This window comes from Lycorma delicatula, chromosome 10, assembly GCF_047948215.1.
Source record: "Lycorma delicatula isolate Av1 chromosome 10, ASM4794821v1, whole genome shotgun sequence".
NCBI lineage: Eukaryota > Metazoa > Arthropoda > Insecta > Hemiptera > Fulgoridae > Lycorma > Lycorma delicatula.
The window spans coordinates 99,326,872-99,334,999 of NC_134464.1; the positions used below are offsets into that span (position 1 = coordinate 99,326,872).

At 35.0% G+C, this 8,128-nt stretch overlaps 1 non-coding gene across 1 annotated transcript; it reads right to left on the reverse strand.

The window, feature by feature from the left end:
* Positions 1 to 7,114: 7,114 nt before the first annotated feature.
* On the reverse strand, positions 7,115 to 7,186 carry TRNAT-UGU (transfer RNA threonine (anticodon UGU)). The gene has a single exon. It is a non-coding gene; the product is annotated as a tRNA-Thr (tRNA).
* Positions 7,187 to 8,128: the final 942 nt, after the last annotated feature.

Here is an 8,128-nt window from a genome sequence, read left to right on the forward strand (position 1 = left end):
CGACGCTGATCTTCACCATGTTCTCGGCCTTCCAAAAATGGTTGTGCCAGCGGTAAACTTGAGCTCTTGATACGTAGTGTTCCCCATAGGCCTGATTCAACTTTTCCAGGTCACACTCGCGGATTCCCCAAGTTTAACACAAAACTTGATTGCACAACGTTGATCTAAATTCCGATGCTCCATTTTCATACTGCACAACTAAAACACAATTTCACTGTGCGCTGTCAAAAATAATGTGTTGGCTGAACGGAGTTGAAACTCTTACTGAGCATATGGAAGAGATTAACAAACCGGATTAACACAGACCGGTAACCACAGCGTTGCCAGATCGCTCGCAGTATTACCAATCTTATTACTTTTTTCACACACCTCGTATACCTGCATCGCCGTCTGAGAAGAACGACGAGGAACCATGATCCAGGGAAGAAAGGACGCAGTTTAACACTAAGTCCAGGATGATATACTAGTTACCAGGCAGAGGATCGCAACTATTAATATAACAACCAATTGCTCTACACAGCGGTCCTGAAACCGATTTTGATCTACGGAATCCAACTATGGAGTACGACAAGCGAGAGTAACACGAAGTCGTACAGCGATTCCAGAACAAAGTATTGAAAAATATAACTAAAAAACCGTGACTTGCGAAAAATACGGAAGTACCCGATATCCGGGAATGACACCTGTTCTAGAGGAGATACCGCGATTTGGTACAGGGTACAAAATGAGGTTGAACAAACATGTGAACTGGCTCGCGGTTAACCTCCTGGATAACAGCGAGGACTTTAGACGTCTAAAGCGACTGCATATACTAAAAGCTGTATGTTCTCTGTGATTTGAGATGAATCAGCCACCCTAGGGTATTGTGCATCGATAAAATTCTTCATTTCGTTTTCCACTTACTTTTGTTAGTTCTTTGATTTATTTCACTATTTCTTTGTATCTTCTCAGTTATAATTTACGTAACTGATAAGGCTTTTTTTTCTTTTTATTTTGTATTCTGAACTCGATTAGTGTTCTTTGTACTTATCATTGAATGTACTTATTTATGTTTATTATATATTTATGTATACCGTATAAGATACGTGTATATATATATATATATATGCATACACATGTATACAGTTCGTTGAAAGATTTCAATGGAAACCCCTCTCTGTATGTCGTTCTTGTTTTGATATTTAAATTTACTTATGGTCCGGTAAATTGGTACTAATTGTAAATTAAACATTTTGCTAAAGAATAATACAAAAAATTATATTATGATAACATTTTTTTCTGTATTTTTATCAATAAAACTTTTGTATGCAATTTATTTATAAAATTTCACCAGTTACGTATTTCATCTACGAAAAATCGAAGCAAATATAAATAAAAATCAATCTCAAAGCAACCAACTAGTAAGAATCTTATAGTAACGGATAAAGTTGTAATCAAATAAGAAACTGTATGATTAAGTCTAATTAACCAAACAGAGCCTACCGTTTGCAATTTTTATAAATAATTACATTCCTGTTGTGTATAATTAATACAGAAGAAAGAAATATGCGCAATTGGGAGGGCATGACATCTGTGAGATCCTCGTATTCTAGGACTGAACTCGAAGGGGAAGACAACCATCTCATGACAGATCCAATCGCCACTTCATTCCTTCCGTACCTAGCTTTAGGGACTTTACCGGGGGTCATATTTAAGGCCTCAAGACGTATTTCATCTTGCCTCAGTCAGGATGCCACCCGTGAGAATGCCACATGTGACATTCCCATCGGTGTACTACTCTTGAATGGATCTTACGGATATTATACAAGTCTTAAACAAGACCATCCTATTAAGCTGAAATTTACCTACCCGACGACAGAATGAGTCCAGCACACAGTGCCGAACCCAAACAGATAAACACTAAACCTAGTACCAAAACTGAACAAAAACGAAAATTGAAAAGAACAGTACATAATATGAAATAAAACAAACATAAAAACCAATAATATGAACAATAACAACAGAACACTTAAGGAAACATAACAAAAAACAACTTAATTTAGGTAATGTAACTTGACCAACAAATAGAACACTAAATAAAACTCTGTAAAAGAAAGAACGCTAAAGAGAACAGAAATAACAACATAACCAACAAATAAAACATACCAGACTAAAATATAAATTAAAACAAACAAGTCAACTCACAACTAAAATTCCAAACAATTTGACTAATTAATAAGCTCGCTTGTAAGCGGGACAATTACTCGACTTAATATCGTGTCCAGCCGGCTTTCTGAATTTGGTGCAATATGCATAAGTTGGTTAGCCATCCTTCTTTTTAACAGGTCAACTATCAACATGATTCCCTTCCTTAGAGCAATGCAAACAAATCTCCTTCTCCGTACAAAATTTTGCCAGATGCCTAAGTCCAAAGAATTTAAAGCATTGACTAACCCTAATGTGGTCTTTCACCTTACATTAACGATAATCTATAAGGAGACTACCCTTCTCCATAGTTAGGTTTGCACGTCTTTGTCGCATTCAACGATATAGTGAACTTACTATGTTATTCCCTCTACCAACCCGAACAACAACTTTAAACTTAGATTGTAATTCATCATAATCAAAACAGCCGTACACTATATTTTGGACCACAGAGCATCCATGTAATCTTCTTCCTCCATCTCACGTGGAACACCATAAACAATGAGTCGCTGCCACAGAAGCTTAGTGTTAAGAGTCTTAATAGGATATTTACTTATCCCTTACATCTTTTTCGGTTTCGGTATCGTCAGCTACAATTCTAACACCTTTTGTGTTTTCCTTTAGACTGACGATCCGCAGACCCCGCCCCTTAGCATCCAACGTCTTCACCACCTCACCTTTGAAGGCAGCCGAGGAAACATCAGCTGCTTTATCAATCAACATCACATTTGGTTTAGAGACTGAAGTTGAAACGACCTCAGACAGTAATTTCGGAGCCAATGGGGGAGGAGCAGTATTTTCTCTCTCACCCATCTCAGCTTTAAACCCCTCAATATATCCTTGGAACCTTGATCTTTTAACAGTCAAAAGTTATAAATAACATAACTTCCGCACACGGGATATAATATACATTGCATGTCTTTCTTTAATCCTCTTTGTATTACAAACATGCTTCTTTCACCTTATTACACAATCCATGGAGTCGATCCCCGCGCCTAATTCTACATTAAATAAGCTACTAGGGACTGTAAATGTCTCATAACATACGAGTCTAATTGATAAATAAAATGGACACCAGCAGCAACGTTGATCACAACAACGAATTTAATCCTAGTTCCCGTAATATTTTAATTTGCTCAACCTAATCCTTCAATTTTTTTAACTATGGACTCCGGTCTGGGCTACCAGGGAGAGGAGGACAGATCTGCTTTCATTGACACATCGCTTGCTATGTTCCGTAGCTGGAATGTCTATGGATTTAACACCGGCGATTACAGAGACTGCCTTTCGCGAGATAGTTCTCTAGCCCCGATAACAGTTAGTAATAGAAAACGCTGAGCTCGCAATAAAATGTCCCTGTAGCACTGGAGTTGCATGCGATGAGCCCAGATGACGGGCGCAGCGTACAACATTATGGCCTCACAGATACCTTTACAAAGAATCCACATGGTACGGAAATTCAACCCCCAATCGGAATGAACGACTCTAAGAACATCAAAGGAGGCATCAATTGCATTCCTTTTAACAAACTGCAGGTGCTTCTTGAATTGAAGTTTCCCATCAAGGATTACACTCAGATATTTCTGAACGGTAACATACCTAATAGGAAGGCCGCCCATCAAAACTCGCGGAAGACGAGTCGCGGCTAGGTGACCTTTCAGTCTTTTCTGAACTAAAGAACATCTTATGCAGAAGACTCTACAACCTTAAAACCTTGCATGCCTGAGTTGCTCGGAACTCTATCTAATTCCTCGAGTTTTCTTCGACCAGTAGCAACCCATAATCGGCATCAGCAATGATGCGGCAGCCACTGGGCAATCTAAACCGCATCAGTGAGTTGAATTCGACAATCCAGACGAAGGGACCTAAACCACTTTCCCCTGTAGACAACCTTTCAGGGACAGGGACCTTTCTGTGGACAGGGTCTTCCCTACTTCTGAACCGCCGTCATGAAGGACGACGGTCCGGTTGCTGAAATAACTTGAGAATTTCTCTATCTCGTTTTGAGTGCATCCACGCCTCTACAATTAAACAATGCAGAGGGACACCACAAGTTATTGAAAGAACAGGATATGTCCAAGAACAAGAACATATCCTGTTCTTTGTCCAAGGACACCAAGTACATGTTTGCATTCGCTGGCTGAGGATACATCTTTCACTTTAAGAACCCTTTGTGGTCTTGCCAGGGTGAAAACCATATTGGTTGTCCATTAATAACTGATCAGAAGTCAGTTTACTATTGAAGCGATGGTAAAGAACCTTTTCGAAAACCTTACCTAGAACAGGTAAGAGCGTCAGAGGATGGTAATTAATTTGCTTGGCATTTCTCCCGCCACCACTCCATTCGGTCGCCCTAAAGCATAAGACCGAATGTCTGTGCCACAAACGGCAACTGAGCCTCGAATCAGTTAAGCAACCAGTGTTCTAACTAGCTCCTAGAGCTAACCTAACTGCGTGAGCGAACTAAGCGTGATGCCACACGTCACTTGCTTCGTGTCCCACCGCTCACTTGCCATATATTATAAAATTGGTAGGCGCACCCCGTCAACTACTAAAATATATATGAAATACAATAAATTAAATTTACCTCGTCAAGACAGCAATTTGCTGCCACGCCTAGGTCGCTGAATGCCAGCAAGTATCTGTCCACCAATATTAAAGCGTTTGGAGCTTTAATTGGCTGATGGCCGGCCAGCCATAACTCTCGGGTAGCTTCCCACAGCTAAAATTTGTCTTTCCCTTAAGTAAACTACTGATGTCGGTTGAAAATAGAACTCCCATACGGTCCGACAATGCGGCATTCGCCACATTGACTCGCCGCTAGTGAGTGGCCAATTTTCCCTTTGATCTCTAAGTTCTAGGGTAGCCCGGTCTCTGCCCCCCCCCCCTCAAGAACAGGCAGCCAAACATCAGGTGTTCATTTCATTGGACCTCCCCGCGTTTGCGGGGAGGTTCAACTTTTGTGATATTAATACAAATAATATAAATAAAATTTTGCATAATGAAAAATGTTTTTGAAAATGTATTTTGATAAATTCAAAATTTTAGTTTAGGTATTTTTTATTTTTGCTATTAGACTAAGAAAGCACATCAAATTTTTTTTAGGGAATCTGTAAGATTGAATATTTAAATAATATTAATGGAACTACGTTCATTTTTATCCATAAAAGTTAATTTTTTTTTTGCAACAAAGTACAATTACCAAATCAACAGAATAATTAAAAATATTTTATACTATTGTTAATAATTATAATTTGTAGAATTTTATTTTTTGTGTGGATGAGTTTAAAGAAGATTTTTTTTTAGATTCAAATGAAAGTCAGAAGAAAATTTGTAGGTTTTTATATCAGATCAATAATAAGCAAGGGATGGATACAGTGTGCTCAGGCGATTAATATTAAATTGTAATAATATATGCAATTCTAATTACAATATCCATCAATATGGAATTCAGCTTAAAAATGCTATTTATTACACAGTTTTTAAAATTTTGAATTTTTTAATATTATTAGAGAATACAAAATAAATTCGCAAAGCCAAAAATCGAGTAATTAAAAAACGCACTTAAATGTTTATTTGGAGGTTGAATTATTAAAAAAATTAGTTTATATATTTATTATTTAATATATTGTTAATAACGGAACATATGTTATAACGCTTATTGATTTTCACAAAGCATACGATTCGATAATAGAACATCATTTTTTTCAACATAAACAGAATTAGGTTTAGATAACAAAACCGCAAACTTAATCAATGCAACATTAACTAACACATACTCTAAAATAAAATTACTGTGAGAATTATCTGATCTTTTTCCTATCAAACCGGCATAAGAAAAGGAGATAGAATCTTTTCACTACTTTTTAACTGTGCTCTTCAAAAGTTAGAGAACAGAATAAACATTTAGACAAAAATAGTGGAACGAGGCTGGGAACTAAAAGACTAACGATTAACAGTTTAGCTTTCGCTGGTGATATAACACTATTAGCAGAAAACTGGAAAAAAGCTGAACAACAAATTAAAGAATTATAAAAATAAACTTCTAAAATGGGATTAAAATCGCGTTTGATAAAACGAAAATTTTGGGTAATAATAAAAACTGTCCGAATTTCCTTAGTATATATAATATAAAAATAGAAAAAGTGAATAATTTCAAGTATCACGGACAATGGATCAATGCGAATTCTTTAAATAAAAAGCAATAACAGTTAGAGCTAATAAAATCGAATTTGCTTTCCAGCTAACGAGAAACACACACATCAAAGTCTTTATCATGGAACTGATTTTTTCGACGTAATACTATGATAAAGCCAAAAGCACTCCACGTGGCAGAAACTCTAAGACTGTGAAACAAAAGTCTACTACTCGTAGGAAATCTAGAAATCTAAAAAAGAAAGGAAAATTATAAGAAAGATTTTAGTTCCTGAATTTAAAAATAATCAGATACAATTAATTACAAATAACAAACTTTATATTGAAATTGAAAAACTGTCAGATACGATAAGGAAGAGACGAATTTTATTTTTACTCCCATTTATTTAGATTGAAAACAATGGACTGACTAAACAATTTTTTTATTTCTTCCAAAGTAAAGTCAAATAATTAACACAAGACCCAGAAAACCTAAAAGTACTGAAGAAATTATAAGAGAATGAGAATTTGTAAAGATAATATTAAAAAATTAAAATAAAAGGTATCAAGAAGCGCCAAAACGCAAGAACAAAGGTGAACTTTTTGAAGAACAAAAGAACGACCCCAAATAAAGAAATGATCGATCTAACGTGTTACAAGGTGAACTATTCGAAGGGAAAAAGTCTAATATTTTTAAAATGTTTATTTAATAAATATTAACGGATAAAAAAAAAAATCTTGTTTTACAAAGTTGATAATTCATACGATTTTTTTTTTTTTGAAGAAAAAATGTATTTGCCTCCTGTGAGGTTTGAACTCACGACCCCTGGTTTACAAGACCAGTGCTCTGCCACTGAGCTAAAGAGGCAGATGCGACAATTGTTTTAAATATGAAAATATCGGTGCTACAATTAAATAAATTATCTTATTCCTGATATAGTGTTTTATTATTATTGCATGACATTACCAATTAAAATCCAATTCATTTATTTGATTTGCTGATGATAGGGTGATTAATTTTTTGAACAAATAAATTTTATTTTTTAAACTTCCGTTACTAGTATACGAGTATTTTTTTTATTCAAAATGAAATTTTAGTTGCGTAGTAAAAGTAGAAAATTTAACTTCCTTGTATTCGAAATCATGTCAGATGTAATAAAAAAAAAAAAAAAAATATTAACGCAATTTTTTTGGTAGGGAAGCTTAGGGTTTTAAGAAAGAAATGAACAGAAATGAAAGAAACTTTTCTTTATTTTTTTAAACTATAAAATAAAATGTAAATCTCAGTTTAAGAATTTTATTACAAATTTCAATAAAACAAAGATGTTTAGACATTATAAGTCTTTCAAAATCAACAAAACCAAATACGTCATAAGATTTTAACAATTTTGAAAATTTTATATTTTAATTTCGGATCCAATTCAGGCTCCTTATTTGAGTGGGACATAAAATCTTATTTGTTGACTTATTAAGTTGGCCCACTTTGATACAATTTTTTTTTCATTCTACGGTACACTTGTACCGTAGAATGAAAAATCGTAGTTGGGATATATACAGGTTGTTCGTAAAATCGTTTCAAGAATTTAGGGCATGGTCCCTCACATTGAAATAAAGAAAGTGCTTTGTATCAAGATATATACTTAGAAACGCCTAATTACCGGCTATCCTCCATTTTGTATTTGTAACATAAAAATATTTTTCTCAAGAATAGTTAATCGTATCGAACTGAAATTTCGTAAACTTCTAGGGTACCTAATCTAAGGTTTTCTTGTATAAAAATGATGAATCTGATCTCTCAATTCATTTCAAA